The sequence below is a fragment of the Mixophyes fleayi genome, chromosome 6, assembly GCF_038048845.1.
Source record: "Mixophyes fleayi isolate aMixFle1 chromosome 6, aMixFle1.hap1, whole genome shotgun sequence".
Taxonomy (NCBI): domain Eukaryota; kingdom Metazoa; phylum Chordata; class Amphibia; order Anura; family Limnodynastidae; genus Mixophyes; species Mixophyes fleayi.
This window is the reverse complement of record NC_134407.1, coordinates 3,652,794-3,675,398: the sequence shown is the minus strand read 5'-3', so window position 1 is coordinate 3,675,398 and position 22,605 is coordinate 3,652,794. Positions and strand designations below refer to the sequence as shown.

Here is a 22,605-nt window from a genome sequence, read left to right as displayed (position 1 = left end):
ATCTCTCTTATTGTTATTATACTATGCAGTGTACAAGGATGTACAATATATACTTCTGCTAAAACTGCCTTACTAACAGCTTAGTGAGGCTCATGGGAGAAATACTCCCTAGTAATTAAAGAGTCAAGGGGGTAAATGTATCATACCCCGGTTTTTGCAACTCGCGGGAGATCGGCGTCTTCGCAGCTTAAATGTAAAGCGGCGCTGCCTTGTAAAGGGAATCTTCCGCTTTAAATTTAAGCTGCAAAGATGCCGATCTCCCGCGAGTTGCAAAAACCGGGGTATGATACATTTACCCCAAGGGGTGGTGTGTGTGGTATATGGAGATAACATTAAGCAGCTGAGTAGTGTCTCTTTAGTGATACTTCTAAATTCTCCATATAGCATTACATACATCCATGTTGAAAATGAACAGTATGTTGTAGAATAATGAACTGATCTATTGTTTTATGTAACATAAAGATCAGGGCTCCGGCACTGTGAAAGCTGCTTCATTCTGGAATTGACTTTGAAAGTACCAAGACACCTTCTGACTATGGAAATACCAGGACTTGTGTAAATGCTATGGAGCCCCTAAGCTGAGAATAAGTTAACCTTTTAATTGTAGCTAACTATCAATTATTGTGTAAGATAAACTGTGCAAGTAATTTAACTTATTGGTGTATTTATTGCTTCATTAGAACTCTAATCACAATAATAATATTGTCCTGCACATGACAAGTGTTCCACCCCCTGTGCCCAGTATACAAAGCAGCCCCCAATCTGGAGACTGTAGCCAGCCCATGTACAGGTTACACATCACTGGCCATACAATGAAGGACATGGGAAAGGTTTGTTTGTTTAAGCTAAAAAAGATAATCAAGTAAGAACTTTAATTGGATGCCGGAATTCAGGGCAAGAGAGGAAGCTGAGCTTTATATGCTAATAATACCATCAGTTGATACAAGTTCTGCCAGCGAACAAATGCCCCTCTTCTCCAACCCTCAGCACTAAACAACATTGTTACTGACTACATTGGGACTGTGCAGCCGCCGGCAGCCTTAGACATCAGAAAGGGGGCGGGGCCTAAATCGCCCCCCTAAAATCGCCCGGGGTAAAATTATTGTCTAGATCCGCCCCTGGACTGTGCGTCTTCAGTAAGATAGTTGGCCTGTAGCACTCACTACCACTGCAATTGGGGTTTTTCTTTCTGTGACTTACAAAAATTATACACCACTAGTTCAACATACTTAAACAGGTACTTGCAAAAGGAGGGGAGGGAGGGGGGCTGCTATAATGTGTGAAGTAGGGGAGTGAGGGGGCTGCTATAATGTGTGAAGGAGGGGAGGGGGGGCTGCTACAATGTATGAAGGAGGGGGAGGGGGCTGCGATAATGTATTAAGGAGGGGAGGAGGGACGGCTATAATGTGTGAAGGAGGGGAGGGGGGGCTGCTATAATGTATAAAGGAGGGGGAGGGGGCTGCGATAATGTATTAAGGAGGGGAGGAGGGACGGCTATAATGTGTGAAGGAGGGGAGGGGGGACTGCTATAATGTTTGAAGTAGGGGAGTGAGGGGGCTGCTATAATGTGTGAAGGAGGGGGAGGGGCTGCTATAATGTGTGAAGGAGGGGAGGGGGGCTGCTATATTGTATGAAGGAGGGGAGTGAGGGGGCTGCTATAATGTATGAAGGAGGGGAGGGGGGGCTGCTATAATGTATGAAGGAGAGGAGGGGGGCTGCTATAATGTGTGAAGGAGGGGAGGGGGGCTGCTATAATGTGTGAAGGAGGGGAGGGGGGCTGCTATAATGTATAAAGTAGGGGAGTGAGGGGGCTGCTATAATGTGTGAAGGAGGGGAGGGGGGGCTGCTATAATGTGTGAAGGAGGGGAGGGAGGGGGGCTGTCTTAATAGTACATGGGTGGGAGATTTAAATTGAATGGTGGGGTTTAAGTGGGGGCTAATTATTTAATTAATTGGTGGAGCTATTTAATTTAATACTGGGACATAATAAATTAAGATGGAGTGATGGGAACTTTAATTTTATGCTGGGGCGAATTGGGGCTGTTAATTGAATGTGGGGCTGGGTTTGCAAAGGGGGGCTTTTTATTAAATGTGAATACTAATTATTTTATGCTGGGGATGGTTGTGGGAAATGGTTATATTAAACGTAAATGCTATTAATTTATTGCTGGGGCTGTTTGGAGGAAGGGAAATAGGTTTATTTGTTAAATAAGAATACTATTGTTTTTATGTTGGGACTGGAGGGAGGCCTAATTATTAAATGTGGGTGCTATTGATTTAACGCCGGGGCTGGTTGGAGTTTTCTAAATTTTCCAACATTCCAGCATCCAGATAAGCAGCAACTACTGCCCCTTATATCTCTAACCTCCTCTCCATTCACACTCCCGCCCGCTCCCTACGCTCGGCCAATAACCGCCGCCTCTCCTCCACTCTGATCACCTCTTCCCACTCCAGAATCCAGGACTTTTCCTGTGCAGCCCCCCTTCACTGGAATGACCTCCCTCGCTCCATCCGCCTCTCTCCTACTCTGTGCTCCTTCAAACGTGCACTCAAAACTCACCTGTTCCTCAAAGCCTACCAACCATCCATTAATCCCCATCTCCTCCGCTCATTCTCCCCTCTCTCCCATTGCCTCAACTGGCTCCTCTTGTGCCTGGTCTGTTTACCCTCCCTTAGGATGTAAGCTCACATGAGCAGGGCCCCCTCCCCTCCTGTCTCCTTACCCGTTCTTCTGACTCTGTGTCTATTGCATCTGCCTGCCTGGAGTTTCTGAAGTATTGGTACTTTTTGTTTATTGTTCTGTACTGTTATACCCTGTATAGTCTACTGTTTGTACTGTGTGCGGCGCTGTGGAAATCTTGTGGGCGCCTAACAAATAAATAATAATAATAATAATAATAATAATAATAATAACTGAGCTAAAGACACAGCAGCCACAAGTGGTGACAGTGACAAGAACAGGTAGGAGAGAGCAGGACAGTCCGCCAAACTGTTCTGAATCTGTTGGGGAAGACCTGAATTTGGGTGACTGTCTTCCTTAATCAGGATTTGGTCCGACTACAAGGACAGTTGGGAGGTATGTCCCACTCACACTGTACTGCTGGTGAAGGCAGAGCTGCGAGCACCTAACAGTAGTGCACACATTATTGCTGTGTATTTGTCTATAATGTATCAAAAATGATAACCCCCTGTTTTAAGTGCCCCGGGCCCCCCAGAGCCTTATTCCAGCTCTGGTGATACTTTAGTGGTTCCTGCATTGATTCCATTGCCTCCTCCTACCTTGCACTGGTTTCATTCTCAGATCACTTTGTAGAACATATGATCAGCCCACATTGCACTGACAATATCATTAATCCTTCCTCCTTTGTAATTACTATATCACCAGCAAACCCTTGGATTAGCTCTCTTCACTTATCCCATTGTCTGCCAACCCTCCCTGCACTGTTATTAATTCAAACCACCCCCAATCACTGGGCACATTTAGGGCTCATCCAAAAAGGTTACAAAAATAGTGTTTTCTTGCAGATGCTTGAAGCATTTCACCTTTGTGGTGATCACAGTGGATAATAGTCATTTATTATAAGGATTATGTCTAATGCATTTATTGAAACACACACAGTGCACATTTTATATATTATAGAGAAAGGTTTGTCTGGTACTTTGCATCTCATGACGTCAGGGGAAGATGCTACAGAGCGGTGAGGTCTCATATGCTGCTCTGGCAGACTGATGAGATACGATTGTGCCAACATGTTACGTAATAGTTAAACTTATTAAACGCAGTCACATATGTTTCTATGAAGGGAATATTGGAAGTATGTGTTAGTAGCAACTAAACAAGTTGGAGCACAGAGGCATAAACCAGTCGTAGATCATGTAAAAGGATTCATGTCATTTTATAACACAGGACTGGCAGCATTTTCCTGCATTGCTTTAGAAATGACCCACTGTGTCTTAAGTCATCACATATGGGGTTTCCTAAATGTTACTGCAACCAAATTCTAGTAGTTCTAAATCCCGCCTACTTTTGTTTTGGCCCCACCTACAGCTGATTTGGTCCCGACCACATGGGGCCAGTTCAAGAATTCTTTCCAGGGCCTCTTTCAGTTCCCAATTCGCCCGTTACAGTTACTTCCCCAATAATGTTTCTCAATGGCACATCAGCGACGCCCCTTTATTTGTGTTTCCCTCATTAATACTATTACCCCCCCCCCACGCACAAACACTTTAAAGACCGTTCCCTCAGTATATTACTTCCCAGACATTCTTATCCCTCCACATCCACAAGCCCACTCACAGCTGCTGCATATTCAGTCATTCCCACCTAGCTCCCACTCACCTGCAAGACCTGAGTCATATAAAGACACACACAGCACCATAACACTGCATCCTGGACACATTATCAGCATGGACAATATGTGTTGTATACTACACTACTACACTCATCTATCTAAAGAATCAGTCCCACATATTGTAATTGCTTTTTATTGATGGTGGGTGGGGAGGACACAGGGGTCAGTGGTTATATCACGGTTAGGTAGGGTAGGATCCAGAGTCTAACGGTTCATGATGATACGTGTCGCCGTTGATACGTGCCGCCTTTGGTATGTGACGCTGTTGGTGCGTGCCGCCGTTGGTACGTGCCGCCGCTGGTACGTGCCGCCGCTGGTATCGGTAGGCGTCCCATCCTGGTGGAGTGAATTTTGGTGGAGTGAAGGGTGGTGTTGCTGCGGAGAGAGTACCTGCCTTCTTCAGGTGCAAGTATGGGGATTAGCCCGTACTTACACCTGAACAAGGTGGGTACTCTCTCCGCAGCATTACTTCACTGATTACAAAGGCGGGCGGCTCTCTGATGCTTAGGTGTTACTTAGCATGCCTCTTGTTCCTCTTTTTCTTGGAGTTCTTCCTGCAAAATGAAGAGAAACCTGGTAAATGACAAAGGTCTAGGGAGCCATGTGCACATTACAGACATTTTAGCAGGGCATACATATATATACTGTGAGGGGAAGACACTGGGAAAGGGGTTGGAAGTGTGTACATTTGTACTAGATTTTTAACTTACTTTGGAGGCTCTTTTAGCCGTTGATAAAGTGTTTCTTTATACTCGTTCTTCATGAAAAGTTTTTTCCAGAAGCTTATTATGGTCCCAGAAGGTTTTTCTATAGATAAAATGCAAAATAAGAGTCATACTGGTGTCTTGAGATCTCCAATTGCCTGTTTAGAACAGAAACTCGCCCGAGATTCAACAGAAACAGAAACTTTTTTCTGATGTGGCAACACTTAATATTTTCAGCATCATTTAAAGTACATACTTGTGGGACTACAAGTGGCAGCATGCACATGGGCACAGCTTGATACATTTACCCTCTGGGGTCCAAAACACTTGACTGATCTTCCAATATAAACATCCTCCCACAACTAGCCTAATATATATCTACAAGTTAACCCGTGCATGATACTCATGCATTCTAGTCAAATCAAGCTACTTAAGGTGTTAAAAAGGTTCTTGTCATGCATTTGGGCCATAGCCCAGGCCTCAACCACCAACCACTCCCCACTGTCACCCCCGGCAACCACCAACCACTCCCCACTGTCACCCCCGGCCACCACCAACCACTCCCAACTGTCACTTCTCCTTCAAGAAATATATATATATATATATATATTTTTTAAATCTTTATAAACACTTTTACAATTAACAAATTAAATTAACAAATTAAAAACATCTTAGTATACCAAATTTCAGCCCTTTCTGAATTTTTTTTCCCACACACACTAAGAATTTAGTAGGTCAGTGTATAACTCTGCCCAGCAGGTGGCGCTGCAGCTTGGTTTTATTTTTTACACACACACACACACAGACTAACACACGCCACTAGACATTTATATTATAGATGTGTCTATCTGGGGGCTACAGTAGAAGTGAGCCCCCCAGGGCTGTGGCTGCTTCCTAGATGGGGAGATATAACAAATTCCTTTTCTGAATGTTTTTTTTTATTATTATTATTTTTCCTGCTCAAGTCTGTCCCTGTTCATTGATATAGTTTTTAAATGCCAGAGGGGAAGAATTCAGGGTTTAATACAATTACAGAACTTTAACCACTATGCTTACCATTCTTCTTGGTCCAATCATATTCATCGAAATTAATTACATCGAGATCATCAAAGTCCTAAAAATAGTAAAATTATACATATGAATACATATTGGTATTGCAATGTGTGGCACAAAAGTTACACTATCAAAGATGTCAGCTTCAATCCTACATACAGTTGATAGAGGTTTATTCTAATAATTAATAATTATATTGCTAGTAATTTCTGCATAGCTTTACTTACCATTGTGTAAACAGGTAGTTGGTCCTTGATGTTTTAGACTTGTAACAGCCTGGAGGGCCTAATATATAGTATTTTGCAGCATGACATCATAATGATGTTCTATACATTATGACCTAATATGACCTCGCAGCCATTATTTGCTAATTAAAGTGGCCCCAACAATATTTACATGTTTCAATGTTTTGGGCATTGCATGTTATTAGTTTAAAAACAAATATTAGGACAAAAAAGTTCTAATAGTGGTCGTGCGAGGTTTTCTTGTGAATGCCCATGGTTCCTAATGTATAGGTCTTTGTTTTTTAATTTGACACATAAACCAAACCTCCCAACATGTCAATAGGCTATTGAGGGACACTTAAGATTTAATTTTTTAAATTGCACTTTTTCTTAATGAATCAGAGAATTACCCATGCCTCTCCGCATACTTCTGGGTTCAAGTTATAATAAAATACAGCTACTAACACTCAAAAACATTAACACTCAACCTAATATAAAGGATGTAAGCTGTAATAAACTATAAAATGACCGGTGAATTGGGGGTCCAAAAGAAAGATTCTTGTGAGATATGTATAAACATGTATTTATATTAAAATAAAAAGAATGGATGTTTCTCAGATAGGAAAGCACAGTTAAATAAACGTGTGCTAAGAGGATGCAGATAAGGGAATACATATCACATAAACTGTAAATAAAGGCTTATCTGAGACATACTTGACTACTATTGAAAAATTAATTTCAGGGAGATTGTGCAAGTAGCACCTAGACGCAGCGCACTGTCAAAGGGGGCGTGTCCTGCTCTGTCCAAAGGGCGTGTCTAGCTCTAGCCGTGGGCGTATCTAGTACCTAGTACCGCCCAGGAGCGTGTCCTGCACCACCAGTTGGAACTTTTAGCTTTGTGTGTAGTTTGTGCATGGGTGGCACGTCACCAGAATCTGTATGTGTAACAGGGTTGAAGAAAAGATTAATTTCATGTTACTGTAAACGTTATGGCGCCGCCAGTGATAACCAAGCAGCGCAGCACTAAAATTACTGCTGCACAGCTTGATAAATAATAAGCTCTCCCATGCAGAAGTATGGGGGCCAGGTGCTTATGGTAACTGGTTGTATAAATAGCGCAAATCCCTATTTTATAGCGTTCATAGAGCTTGATACTGCAGCAGGGTTGGCTGCACAGCCAACTATAACTTATAAGTCCCATAGTAATTGTACAGTGACCGGAGACTCCCCACTGTAACTGCTGGCTAAAATCTAGTCAAGCCCAGGTGTGCTCTATATATATATATATATATATATATATATATATATATATATATATATATATATATAACAACAAACAGACACACTTGGCGCTCCACTTCGCTTAGCATCTGGGTATAAATACAGGCAATATATACAAATTCACATATATATTACAGGTTAAGAGAGGGGAGTATATATAGAAACATATAAAAAACTCTCCATATGTGCAGAAGCTCCGTTTCGTCCATCATTTGCTGCTTTAGTGAGACAGCTGCAGGTCCGGCATGCCAGACAGAAGTGGTCCACGTGCCAGTGCCGGGGATTGCCGACCCCTGCTCTAGTCACTAAAGCAATGGTATTTTCTAGGGACTGAACGACTTTTTTGCTTCACAGTACAGGTGAAAAATTGATGTTCCGAAGAAATGGAATCGAGATGGAATTTTATAGCGTGAACACATGACCTCAACTAATCGTCTAAAACGTTTTACATTGATGGCGGAAATTGGGCGCACATCCTATGCTAACATGGCTTTAGTGATCTGCTGTGCAACAGGATGACGCTGTTATACTTGTTTCCACTTGCAAATACCTGCTTCACAGACGATTGTGTAAAATACTTAGTTGCCTTGCTCCTCTTCTGTATAGATTTCTCCCCCACAGCAGCAGCTGTAGCATGCAAGGATGTTTCTTGGGAATCATGGATTGCATTAGGAGAGTTATTTGGAATTTTATAGTTGGATGCTGGACTAGTACGTACTAATAATGGGGAGGATAATGATGAAGGTGTTGATACCGGTGAGGATTGCTAGTGTCTATCCATTCGGCTGGTAAATGATGCTGGGCTGCTGCCATTTCCATCTTATGCCCTGGCATGATAATGCGCTTATCATGGGTAACTGCTGGTGGTAACACTGGTGGCTGGCTTACCTCAACACAATCATAATCCTCCTCATTATCTCGTCCATGTACAACACATTCATTTTCAGATCCACAAATATCCCCCTCATTCTCTTGCACATTTGTAACTTCCATAGTAGTCGCCTCAATTTCTAACACTAACACTACTACTACCCATCCTCACATTTACAATGTGTCTAAATCTGAAACCTCAGACTCACACTCATGGATGCCCTCCTTAGACTCTCCTCAGAATTCTGTGAGAGCCCAAGTTGTTCTTCAACCTCAGCGTTATCGCCAGGCACTGATTTGTCTGTTTTGGAGGTGTCAGTAACAGACGCACACTCTGAGCGACAAGGTGGTGCATGTGAGGTTGAGAAAGATACACGACCGCGTTGGGCACTCTGGTTTGGAATGGCCATTCTAGTGCATATACCATTACCAGCAGTAGCAGGAACCCTACTAGCGAAAAATTAACATAGTCTGAGCCTTGTTTTGCCACTGAGGGTGGTATATGAAATGTTATCTATTTTGCTTTTTTTGGACAAATCGCCACATTCATCAGAAAATTCCATCTTAATCCTCCTCTTTACATTAAGAGCTGATAGCTTCTTTGAGTTTGAATTTGACAAATAGTGTTTGGATTTTGAGGACGCTTTTGTCAACTTTCTTGCCGCATCTACTTTAACTAGTAGAGGTTGTAACAGTAGTACTACTGCCAGTACTGGTACTGGGCTGCTCCTAATCTGTACAGTGAGCCATGGTGGACAAGAGGAGTAATACTACTGGAGCAGATTGGAGCTACTTCTAGATGCCCAATGAGATAGGGTAAGGAAGGAATGTTATCTGCTGACCCTCACACACAAACAGCCTTTTTCCAATATAGATTTCACTGAATGACCCTTTCAAAACAGGCAAGTAGTGGAAAATATAAAAATGTGAATATATAGTTATTTTGGGGGGTCCAGCTGCGTGCTGATCCTCACTAACCGACTTCTTTAAATATAGATTTCACCGAATGACCCTTCCAGAATATAAATGTATTGAAAAGTAGAAAAGATTAGAATGTATAACGTTTTTTGGGCTGTGCTGCAGCGTGCGGACCTTGACAACAGCCTTTTTAAATATAGATTTCACTGAATGACCCTTCCAAGATAGACAAGTATTGAAAAATATAAAATATCAGGATATATAGCTTCTTTTGGGGGTGTGCAACTGCTGCTAAATTTCACATACAAACACCCATTTTTTTTTTCTAAATTATTTCAGTTGTCACTGAAGATTACTTCCACTAGAAAGATTTTCAAGTTTAAAAGAAAGAAATCTATTTGTAATTTGGATTCTAATAATCTGACAGCAAAACACAGTTTTTCTCAAAGAATATACTAGTTAGTTCAGAATAATATCCATCTAACTCAGTCTGTATATACGCTCTATTACTATTAGATGTATGCCACACATGCCAACATGGGGTTAAGTCATATGACGGGGGTAGGAGGGGGCGTGGTGATGTCGTCGCGGAAACATAGCCCTGCCACCACTACATAATGCCGAAATTCACGGCATTGAATAGTGGGTGCGTGGCTTAATGATGTGATTAAGCCCCGCCCCGCCATTCAGTCCCGTGAATTTCGGCAAATCCGGGAGGTTTGCTTACTCTTTCGGGAGACTTCCCAAAATTAGGGAGCCTCCCAGGAATTCCGGGAGAGTAGGTAATCCCCAATTGTAAAGCGCTACAGATTATATTGACGCTATAGGAATACATGATGATGATGATAATATATGCAATGCAATGCATTAACAACCAGTAGCCACTAGTCTCAGTAAAGTGTATTAAGATTGAAATTAAAAGCCTTTGATCTGCAAACTATTGTAGCTGACTATTCTCTACAGAACTGCTTTACAATAATGACAGGATTCTACTGCTTTCCTATGTCCCTAGTTCACCCCTAATGCTATTTTATGAGCAGAGCACCACAGCTAACCTCCTCCCCACACGCTGCCTGTTCTAAAATGGCACTTGAGAGACTGAGGGCGGACTATATATTCACAATTCGCCAGAGTTTTGCAAAAAGACAAAATCACAGAAATGACGTTTTGCAGATCTCAAGAGATGCAATGAGCTCCTGGTCAGCAAGCTCACAGCTCAAGTGGTACAAGACACGATGACTCATTCTCCCTGAGGTTCTTTGGCAACTGCTGCTAGGAAAAACTTAGCTTTTCAAAGACACCCAGTGGTGATGCAGATGAGTCAGCACAACATTTTGACATTTGGTCTAGTCTAAGAGAATTGCCCAAAAATCGTGACAGCTCTTATGTAAAATGAACTATAAACTCCACAGGGAAGGACATTACCGGCAATTACATCAAAGTACAGAGACTTCTGTAATGGTAGATTCCAGCAGAGATGAATTAGTATTGTGTGAGGATGATGTACACTCTGATGAGGGTGACGATGAGGACGACGATGAGGACAGTGTAGATTGCAGGTAGTGGAATCTAGCTGAGAGAAGGGAGCTAGCTGATGCTGGTATGCTTGTTAATATTTTGGGTAGAATGGCATGTTGGCAATTTTATGTTTTTCTACAGTAAACTTTCACCTTTATTAGAGAGATGATTCTTCTTTAAAAAAGTGCAAGCTTTTTTTTTTTTTTTTTTTAACTATTTATTTTGAAAAATAGCAATGATGTACAGATAACAATCAACAATTAGTACATTTGCAGGAATAGAAACAAAAACAGAGAATAATACAGATCATGGGCATATGTCACTGGTGTTGAAAGTATTTGAGTAGCAAATATCAAAGACAACAATAGGTTGTCATTAAACAGACAGGTAAGTATACAATTGTTATCCAGAATATTCAGAATGCTATAACATTTTATAACAATAAAGTCGGGGAGAGGGGTACTGGTCGTCACCGAGAAAGAAAGAGAAATAGCACACACTTCCCTTTATCCTTACATTTCCTCATCACTATCCTTCCCCTTCCTCTTTTTAAGAAGAGAGACAAATAAATAAATAAATAAATAAAAAGGGAATTCTTCTTAGAAGGAAGGAGATGTTACACAAGGTATGGGGCTATAGGTAAAGCCAAGGAGCCCAAATCTGGTGAAATGTATCATCCTTACCATGCAGGTGGTATGTAATCTGTTCCATCTGGGCAATAAACCAAATATAGGATCGCAGGGCCGCCATAGTGGGGGGTTCAACCTGTTACCAAGACTTAGCTACTAGACATTGTGCAGCTGCAAGGACACGGGAAGCCAATTTTGCAGACTGTCTATCATCATCAATAAGAGGATAACAGAGAAGAAAAGACCATGGGTCTTTACGGACAGGGCATGGGAGGAGGGAGGAGAGGAGGGTCCTAACTCGATCCCAAAAGGAGGATATTTTAGGGCAGGACCACCAAATATGTAAGAAAGATCCCATCTGGCCACAACCCCGCCAACATAATGATGAACTAGAGAGGAACATTTTAGTGAGTTTGTCAGGTGTGTAGTACCACCTATAGTATACTTTATATGCGTTCTCCTTCACCAAGGTGGAAATAGAGCTGGTGGCGACTTGATCCCTTATGATTTCCCAATAATCCTCCTCCGGGGGGGCCCTAGATCCCTCTCCCACTCCCTCTCATGCCTGCCACTTTGAGGTAAGGGTGCATTGAGAATTAAGCTGTAGATAAAGGAGATCGTGCCCCTACCCAAAGGTGAGGAGAGAGATAGGGAGCAAGCTTTTTTTAAACATTTTTATTTCCCTGACTTAAAACCACTGTGCACTTGAACATAGGCTTCAGCACATGAGGGATAAGTTTCCTCATGACTGAGACTGAGGAGTGACAAGAACAATGTGACTAAAGACTGGAGAATGACAAAAACAATGTGACTGAAGCCTGGAGAGTGTCAAGAACAATGTGACTGGAGAGTGACAAGGACACTGCCACCCCTCCAGTTTCTGTATGAGCTATGGCACAGTACAATGTGACTGCAGATTTTGAAGAACACTGACAGCCCTATTATTTCTATTTCAGCAATGACAATTAGCAATGCAGCAACGGACCTCTCCTGTTTCTGTGTGAGCTGTAACTCAGTAGAATCTCACTGGTAACTTTTAAGAAACTGCCACCCCTCCTCTTTCTGATTTAGATATGATGCTGTTCAACTGCACTAGAGACTGCCAAGAACCGTACTACCCCTTCTGTGTGTCTCTGTGAAATGGGGCTGGATCGCCGAGGAGGACGGTACTTATAGAATCCAAAACCAGAACAAACCACGCAATGATGACGTTTTGCCTCGTTTTCAAAGTTCGGGTGGGCTCCGTTCTCAGAGAACCGAGCCCGAGCATCTCTAATTATATACTGACCCTGAGAGGTGACACTAAATACTATTATTATACATCTCCCACATATAATGTAAGAGGTACTTAGGCCCCTTCATCATACCACTGCGGCCCTTCACCATGTCACATGTGCACCTTTACTTTGTCCCCCCCTTCATAAATCACTCTGTGTCCCCCTCTTCATAAATCATTCTGTGTCCCCCCCCCTTCATAAATCACTCTCTGTGTCCCCCCCTTCATAAATCACTCTCTGTGCCCCCCCTTCATAAATCAAGTTCGAGAGTAGAAATAAAACAATTAATAGTGTCCTTTTACCTTGTGGAGCGCAGCTCTGGGAGAAGCGAGTCACAAGCACTATTTGAACTCTTTGTTAAGCAGGTGAGCTCTCAGCAGGGTCCTGCAGTTAGAGACGATACTGGACAGACATTCTGTTAAAGAGTTCCAGGGTCAGCATTCAAGAAGGGTCGTAGTCCTGAGAGCGAAGGTAAAAAACAAAACAAAAATGTCAGCGTGAGCAGAGGGTTGGTATGTACAGAGATTGTGATAATTGATATAACAAGTGGAAATGGGTTGGACAGCACTACATACTATTGTAGTGAAAAGATAATTAAAATTAAAGACAAGATGATTTCAGTAGGAGAATAGTAATTAATGATGGAGAGTAGAGAGGTTATTCCTGCAGCAGCTATTTGAATGGATTGTAGGGGACCAAGATATCATTGCAGCAATGTGGACAGTATTTAACAAAAAATGCTTTGAAGTACAAGAATCCAATTCAAATTACTCACCCTTACCTACAAAGTCCTCAGTAACACCACCCCTGCATACAAGTCAAATCTCATATCAAATTACTCTCCCTCCTGCCCTCTTAGATCTACCTCAGACCTGCGCCTTGTCTCATCTCTGATAAGCACCTCTCACTCCCGCCTACAAGACTTCTCCCGTGCTGCTCCCCACTTTTGGAATTCCCTACCACGCCCAATCAGACTTTCCCACAAATCTTTAGATGCTCTTTGAATACCCATCTCTTTTTTAGAGGTGACCTCATTCTCGATAACACTATTCACACTAATGCACCCTCACAAATGTCCCAATCCCCACTTTGAGCCACACTCGCTCCTCTTGTTTCAGCTGTGCCCTCTTCCACTTGGAATGTAAGCTCTCTAATGAGCAGGGTCCCCCATACCCTTCATTTTCATGTCTGCATATATTTTGTCTACCTTGTATGTCCCTGTTTTATGTATGTCCCGTTTTCCCTACTGTACGGCGCTGCGGAGCACTGCGACGCCTTATTTCTGAAAGAATAATCAGGGAATGAAAACAAAAAATAATAGGGTTTTTATACATTCGATAAATCCTTTTATCTTAGTCCACTGGGAGACACTGGGAAACATTGGGGTATAGTGTACGGACCAGTCATACGGCCACTTTACACCATCCTAGAAGTTCACCGTAACTCTACCACCCCATACCACTCTCCTGATAGGCCTTCAATTTATGTTTAACCCTAAAGAGGAATATACAGGCTCAAACGTCAGCGATCGTGGGTGGGGAGAACGCCTCAAGCCGATTTCTTATCAGCAGACTTGGAGCCTAGCAGATTAGGTTTGCAGACGAGAGAAACAAAAGGGTCACCTTAGCTTTTGGTACATTAACAGGAAGGAAAGCACTTTTTCATCCTGTCACCTAACTAATAATATTGCCTCGCTACAGCCCAAACATGACACCCACAGAAAAAGGAAGTGACTCAAGTCTTCTTAAACTCCACATCAGCCTCCCAGGACTTAAGCCGGAAAGCCCAACAATCCAAAATGACAGAGGCAGATATCCATGCCTCAATCAATCCATTGTCCAGGACCACCTCTCCCAGATACTCCGTAGCTCTCGGAATCTGCTCCACCAACAGGAGCAATTTAGATCACGGATTGCCAGCTAAGAAGCCCTCAGTAAGCTGCTCAGACCAGCATTCCACAACCCTGGTCACCCAAGCAGAGGCCAAAGTGGGGCTTGAGGAGGCTCTTGCCGTCCCAAAAAAAGACTTAAGGTTGCCCTCAACCTTATGGTTCACACCATCATTAGGCAAAGCTGCATTAGGACTTGGGGTGGTGGTTGTCTTGGACAATCATGCATCAGGTGCACCCACCTCTCCAAAAAGGAGGACACCAAAACCAGGCTGCCACCACAGGTTCCACAGGCCCTTGGACCAACAATACAGGCACCGAACAAGCCAGACTCCCTGAAGAGGCGAAGAGAACTGACTAGCTGAGCAATCTAAGTCATAGAGTTGGTTAGTGACCTAGCCCAGGCATTTAGAGTTTCAGCTGGGACAGGAAAACTTTGTCATAGAAGTTACCTCAGCCATAGCCCTCAATGATCTCCCCCTATCTGACATGATGAGCACAGATAGATACAAGACAGCACACAATCACAGAAAAATGAGACTGCAAAGCAGCCCTAAAGCCCAATAAATCTTTGGGACTAACCACTTAGTAAAACCCAAAGAACCTATTACCTCAAGATGGAGGGACAGAGAAAAGTAGTGCTGGTGATTCGAGATGGCTGCTGTTTCGGTGACTGCACACATGGAGGGACAGGCCACCGGGGAGAAAGTGCAGGGAAGGGAAAGAAGAATGCATTGGTAGCTGTTCAAAAGGACGCACCCTCCACCAGTCCAGTGCCTAGTGGGGGCTTACATATACCCAGTATCCCCCACATGACCCAGGTCCCTTAAGGAAACATGAAGCCTGCCCCAACACTAAGCGGTAGCCATTCCTGTGGCCCTCAGCGACTTGCTAAACCCATCTTCCAGCACTGTGGTGGGAAAGATTAACACTCACATTCTTGCCGTCCTACAGAGTACTGTGAAGCAGTGACTGCCATTCCTGCAATCACTGCCTGGGACTATGGCCGGGTCCTGCAGAGGCATCCAGCATTGTGAGTGTGGGTGGGTGGTGGGGGGGGGGGGGATTAGTGGAAGCACCATCTTGGTACCTCTGATCCCCAGTTCCAAGCAGCGCACAGTCATCCGTGCTGTACGCTGTGACACTTCAGTCGCAGACTTTGGAGACCTCCCCAGTAATAAAAGAATAGGCCCTGCCACGCTGGGCAATTAATCTAAACTGAAGGACTAACAGGATATAGAGCAGGAGTATAGAGCAGGAGGAGGGTCGGTGAACTTATAGGATGTCCCTCTCTGCCCAGCAGCTGTAATCACACGTGTCCCTCTCTGCCCAGCAGCTGTAATCACGTGCCCCTTTCTGCCCAGCAGCTGTAATCACACGTGTCCCTCTCTGCCCGGCAGCTGTAATCACACGTGTTCCCCTCTGCCCAGCAGCTGTAATCACACGTGTCCCGCTCTGCACAGCAGCTGTAATCACACGTGTCCTTCTCTGCCCGGCAGCTGTAATCACACGTGTCCTTCTCTGCACAGCAGCTGTAATCACACGTGTCCCTCTCTGCCCGGCAGCTGTAATCACACGTGTCCCTCTGCACAGCAGCTGTAATCACACGTGTCTCTCTCTGCCCGGCAGCTGTAATCACACGTGTCCCTCTGCACAGCAGCTGTAATCACACGTGTCCCTCTCTGCCCGGCAGCTGTAATCACACGTGTCCCTCTCTGCCCGGCAGCTGTAATCACACGTGTCCCTCTCTGCACAGCAGCTGTAATCACACGTGTCCCTCTCTGCACAGCAGCTGTAATCACACGTGTCCCTCTCTGCACAGCAGCTGTAATCACACGTGTCCCTCTCTGCACAGCAGCTGTAATCACACGTGTCCCTCTCTGCCCGGCAGCTGTAATCACACGTGTCCCTCTCTGCCCGGCAGCTGTAATCACACGTGTCCCTCTCTGCACGGCAGCTGTAATCACACGTGTCCCGCTCTGCCCGGCAGCTGTAATCACGTGTCCCTTTCTGCCCAGCAACTGTAATCACACGTGTCCCTCTCTGCCCAGCAGCTGTAATCACACGTGTTCCTCTCTGCCCAGCAGCTGTAATCACACGTGTTCCTCTCTGCCCAGCAGCTGTAATCACACGTGTCCCTCTCTGCCCAGCAGCTGTAATCACACGTGTTCCTCTCTGCCCAGCAGCTGTAATCACACGTGTCCCTCTCTGCCCAGCAGCTGTAATCACACGTGTCCCTCTCTGCCCAGCAGCTGTAATCACACGTGTCCCTCTCTGCCCAGCAGCTGTAATCACACGTGTTCCTCTCTGCCCAGCAGCTGTAATCACACGTGTCCATCTCTGCCCAGCAGCTGTAATCACACGTGTTCCTCTCTGCCCAGCAGCTAAAATCACACGTGTTCCTCTCTGCCCAGCAGCTAAAATCACACGTGTCCCTCTCTGCCCAGCAGCTGTAATCACACGTGTTCCTCTCTGCCCAGCAGCTGTAATCACACGTGTTCCTCTCTGCCCAGCAGCTGTAATCACACGTGTCCCTCTCTGCCCAGCAGCTGTAATCACGTGCCCCTTTCTGCCCAGCAGCTGTAATCACACGTGTCCCTCTCTGCCCGGCAGCTGTAATCACACGTGTTCCTCTCTGCCCAGCAGCTGTAATCACGTGTCCCTCTCTGCCCGGCAGCTGTAATCACACGTGTTCCTCTCTGCCCAGCAGCTGTAATCACACGTGTCCCTCTCTGCCCAGCAGCTGTAATCACGTGTCCCTTTCTGCCCAGCAACTGTAATCACACGTGTCCCTCTCTGCCCAGCAGCTGTAATCACACGTGTTCCTCTCTGCCCAGCAGCTGTAATCACACGTGTCCCTCTCTGCCCAGCAGCTGTAATCACACGTGTTCCTCTCTGCCCAGCAGCTGTAATCACACGTGTCCCTCTCTGCCCAGCAGCTGTAATCACACGTGTTCCTCTCTGCCCAGCAGCTAAAATCACACGTGTCCCTCTCTGCCCAGCAGCTGTAATCACACGTGTTCCTCTCTGCCCAGCAGCTGTAATCACACGTGTTCCTCTCTGCCCAGCAGCTGTAATCACACGTGTCCCTCTCTGCCCAGCAGCTGTAATCACGTGCCCCTTTCTGCCCAGCAGCTGTAATCACACGTGTCCCTCTCTGCCCGGCAGCTGTAATCACACGTGTCCCTCTCTGCCCGGCAGCTGTAATCACACGTGTTCCCCTCTGCCCAGCAGCTGTAATCACACGTGTCCCGCTCTGCACAGCAGCTGTAATCACACGTGTCCTTCTCTGCCCGGCAGCTGTAATCACACGTGTCCCTCTCTGCCCGGCAGCTGTAATCACACGTGTCCCTCTCTGCACAGCAGCTGTAATCACACGTGTCCCTCTCTGCCCAGCAGCTTTAATCACACGTGTCCCTCTCTGCCCAGCAGCTGTAATCACACGTGTTCCTCTCTGCCCAGCAGCTGTAATCACACGTGTTCCTCTCTGCCCAGCAGCTGTAATCACACGTGTCCCTCTCTGCCCAGCAGCTGTAATCACACGTGTCCCTCTCTGCCCAGCAGCTGTAATCACGTGCCCCTTTCTACCCAGCAGCTGTAATCACACGTGTCCCGCTCTGCCCGGCAGCTGTAATCACGTGTCCCTCTCTGCCCGGCAGCTGTAATCACACGTGTCCCTCTCTGCCCAGCAGCTGTAATCACACGTGTCCCTCTCTGCCCGGCAGCTGTAATCACGTGTCCCTTTCTGCCCAGCAGCTGTAATCACACGTGTCCCTCTCTGCACAGCAGCTGTAATCACACGTGTCCCTCTCTGCCCGGCAGCTGTAATCACACGTGTCCCTCTCTGCCCGGCAGCTGTAATCACACGTGTCCCTCTCTGCACGGCAGCTGTAATCACACGTGTCCCTCTCTGCCCGGCAGCTGTAATCACACGTGTCCCTCTCTGCCCGGCAGCTGTAATCACACGTGTTCCTCTCTGCCCGGCAGCTGTAATCACACATGTCCCTCTCTGCCCAGCAGCTGTAATCACGTGTCCCTCTCTGCCCAGCAGCTGTAATCACACATGTTCCTCTCTGCCCAGCAGCTGTAATCACGTGTCCCTCTCTGCCCGGCAGCTGTAATCACACGTGTCCCTCTCTGCACAGCAGCTGTAATCACACGTGTCCCTCTCTGCCCAGCAGCTGTAATCACACGTGTCCCTCTCTGCCCGGCAGCTGTAATCACACGTGTCCCTCTCTGCCCGGCAGCTGTAATCACACGTGTCCCTCTGCACAGCAGCTGTAATCACACGTGTCCCTCTCTGCCCGGCAGCTGTAATCACACGTGTCCCTCTCTGCCCGGCAGCTGTAATCACACGTGTCCCTCTCTGCCCAGCAGCTTTAATCACACGTGTCCCTCTCTGCCCAGCAGCTGTAATCACACGTGTTCCTCTCTGCCCAGCAGCTGTAATCACACGTGTCCCTCTCTGCCCAGCAGCTGTAATCACGTGCCCCTTTCTACCCAGCAGCTGTAATCACACGTGTCCCGCTCTGCCCGGCAGCTGTAATCACGTGTCCCTCTCTGCCCGGCAGCTGTAATCACACGTGTCCCTCTCTGCCCAGCAGCTGTAATCACACGTGTCCCTCTCTGCCCGGCAGCTGTAATCACGTGTCCCTTTCTGCCCAGCAGCTGTAATCACACGTGTCCCTCTCTGCCCAGCAGCTGTAATCACACGTGTTCCTCTCTGCCCAGCAGCTAAAATCACACGTGTCCCTCTCTGCCCAGCAGCTGTAATCACACGTGTTCCTCTCTGCCCAGCAGCTGTAATCACACGTGTTCCTCTCTGCCCAGCAGCTGTAATCACACGTGTCCCTCTCTGCCCAGCAGCTGTAATCACGTGCCCCTTTCTGCCCAGCAGCTGTAATCACACGTGTCCCTCTCTGCCCGGCAGCTGTAATCACACGTGTCCCTCTCTGCCCGGCAGCTGTAATCACACGTGTTCCCCTCTGCCCAGCAGCTGTAATCACACGTGTCCCGCTCTGCACAGCAGCTGTAATCACACGTGTCCTTCTCTGCCCGGCAGCTGTAATCACACGTGTCCCTCTCTGCCCGGCAGCTGTAATCACACGTGTCCCTCTCTGCACAGCAGCTGTAATCACACGTGTCCCTCTCTGCCCAGCAGCTTTAATCACACGTGTCCCTCTCTGCCCAGCAGCTGTAATCACACGTGTTCCTCTCTGCCCAGCAGCTGTAATCACACGTGTTCCTCTCTGCCCAGCAGCTGTAATCACACGTGTCCCTCTCTGCCCAGCAGCTGTAATCACACGTGTCCCTCTCTGCCCAGCAGCTGTAATCACACGTGTCCCTCTCTGCCCAGCAGCTGTAATCACGTGCCCCTTTCTACCCAGCAGCTGTAATCACACGTGTCCCGCTCTGCCCAGCAGCTGTAATCACACGTGTCCCTCTCTGCCCGGCAGCTGTAATCACGTGTCCCTTTCTGCCCAGCAGCTGTAATCACACGTGTCCCTCTCTGCACAGCAGCTGTAATCACACGTGTCCCTCTCTGCCCGGCAGCTGTAATCACACGTGTCCCTCTCTGCCCGGCAGCTGTAATCACACGTGTCCCTCTCTGCACGGCAGCTGTAATCACACGTGTCCCTCTCTGCCCGGCAGCTGTAATCACACGTGTTCCTCTCTGCCCGGCAGCTGTAATCACACGTGTTCCTCTCTGCCCGGCAGCTGTAATCACACATGTCCCTCTCTGCCCAGCAGCTGTAATCACGTGTCCCTCTCTGCCCAGCAGCTGTAATCACACATGTTCCTCTCTGCCCAGCAGCTGTAATCACGTGTCCCTCTCTGCCCGGCAGCTGTAATCACACGTGTTCCTCTCTGCCCAGCAGCTTTAATCACACGTGTCCCTCTCTGCCCAGCAGCTGTAATCACACGTGTTCCTCTCTGCCCAGCAGCTGTAATCACACGTGTCCCTCTCTGCCCAGCAGCTGTAATCACGTGCCCCTTTCTACCCAGCAGCTGTAATCACACGTGTCCCGCTCTGCCCGGCAGCTGTAATCACGTGTCCCTCTCTGCCCGGCAGCTGTAATCACACGTGTCCCTCTCTGCCCAGCAGCTGTAATCACACGTGTCCCTCTCTGCCCGGCAGCTGTAATCACGTGTCCCTTTCTGCCCAGCAGCTGTAATCACACGTGTCCCTCTCTGCCCAGCAGCTGTAATCACACGTGTTCCTCTCTGCCCGGCAGCTGTAATCACACGTGTCCCTCTCTGCCCGGCAGCTGTAATCACACGTGTCCCTCTCTGCCCGGCAGCTGTAATCACACGTGTCCCTCTCTGCCCGGCAGCTGTAATCACACGTGTTCCTCTCTGCCCGGCAGCTGTAATCACACATGTCCCTCTCTGCCCAGCAGCTGTAATCACGTGTCCCTCTCTGCCCAGCAGCTGTAATCACACATGTTCCTCTCTGCCCAGCAGCTGTAATCACACATGTTCCTCTCTGCCCAGCAGCTGTAATCACACGTGTCCCTCTCTGCCCAGCAGCTGTAATCACACATGTCCCTCTCTGCCCAGCAGCTGTAATCACACGTGTCCCTCTCTGCCCGGCAGCTGTAATCACACGTGTCCCTCTCTGCCCGGCAGCTGTAATCACACGTGTCCCTCTCTGCCCGGCAGCTGTAATCACACGTGTCCCTCTCTGCCCGGCAGCTGTAATCACACGTGTCCCTCTCTGCCCGGCAGCTGTAATCACGTGCCCCTTTCTGCCCGGCAGCTGTAATCACGTGCCCCTCTCTGCCCGGCAGCTGTAATCACACGTGTCCCTCTCTGCCCAGCAGCTGTAATCACACGTGTTCCTCTCTGCCCAGCAGCTGTAATCACACGTGTTCCTCTCTGCCCAGCAGCTGTAATCACACGTGTCCCTCTCTGCCCGGCAGCTGTAATCACACGTGTCCCTCTCTGCCCAGCAGCTGTAATCACACGTGTCCCTCTCTGCCCAGCAGCTGTAATCACACGTGTCCCTCTCTGCCCAGCAGCTGTAATCACACGTGTTCCTCTCTGCCCAGCAGCTGTAATCACACGTGTCCCTTTCTGCCCAGCAGCTGTAATCACACGTGTCCCTCTCTGCCCAGCAGCTGTAATCATCATCATCATCATCATCATCATCATTTATTTATATAGCGCCACTAATTCCGCAGCGCTGTACAGAGAACTCATTCACATCAGTCCCTGCCCCATTGGAGCTTACAGTCTAATTCCCTAATATAGATACACACACTTACACAGACACAGACAGACAAAGAGGGAGATTGACAGACAGACAGAGACTAGGGTCAATTTTTGATAGCAGCCAATTAACCTACTAGTATGTTTTTGGAGTATGGGAGGAAACCGGAGCACCTGGAGGAAACCCACGCAAACACAGGGAGAACATACAAACTCCACACAGATAAGGCCATGGTCGGGAATCGAACTCATGACCCCAGTGCTGTGAGGCGGAAGTGCTAACCACTAGGCTACTGTGCTGCCCGGCAGCTGTAATCACACGTGTCCCTCTCTGCCCAGCAGCTGTAATCACACGTGTCCCTCTCTGCCCGGCAGCTGTAATCACACGTGTCCCTCTCTGCCCAGCAGCTGTAATCACACGTGTCCCTCTCTGCCCAGCAGCTGTAATCACACGTGTCCCTCTCTGCCCGGCAGCTGTAATCACAAGTGTCCCTCTCTGCCCAGCAGCTGTAATCACACGTGTTCCTTTTTCTCCATTGCACAGCACAGGAACAGGAACAGGACGATATCCATCAGTAGCAACTGCACTCTGTCATGTGACCTCGGTGTGTCATGTGACCTCTGTGTACTACTTACTGTGTCTGATGGGTACCATGTGACCACTGCAGTCACATGACTT

At 47.0% G+C, this 22,605-nt stretch overlaps 1 long non-coding RNA gene across 4 annotated transcripts; it reads right to left on the bottom strand.

Annotated features, from left to right (window-relative positions):
• Positions 1–4,532: 4,532 nt before the first annotated feature.
• On the bottom strand, positions 4,533–22,604 carry LOC142160718 (uncharacterized). Of its 4 annotated transcripts, none has more exons than XR_012693290.1 (5): positions 22,563–22,604; positions 13,129–13,285; positions 6,113–6,170; positions 5,063–5,159; positions 4,533–4,906 (listed from the first exon to the last, which is right to left on the bottom strand). It is a non-coding gene; the product is annotated as an uncharacterized LOC142160718 (long non-coding RNA). The 4 variants fall into 4 exon arrangements; XR_012693292.1 differs by lacking the exon at positions 22,563–22,604 and adding an exon at positions 16,913–16,933; XR_012693291.1 differs by lacking the exon at positions 22,563–22,604 and adding an exon at positions 16,748–16,783.
• Position 22,605: the final 1 nt, after the last annotated feature.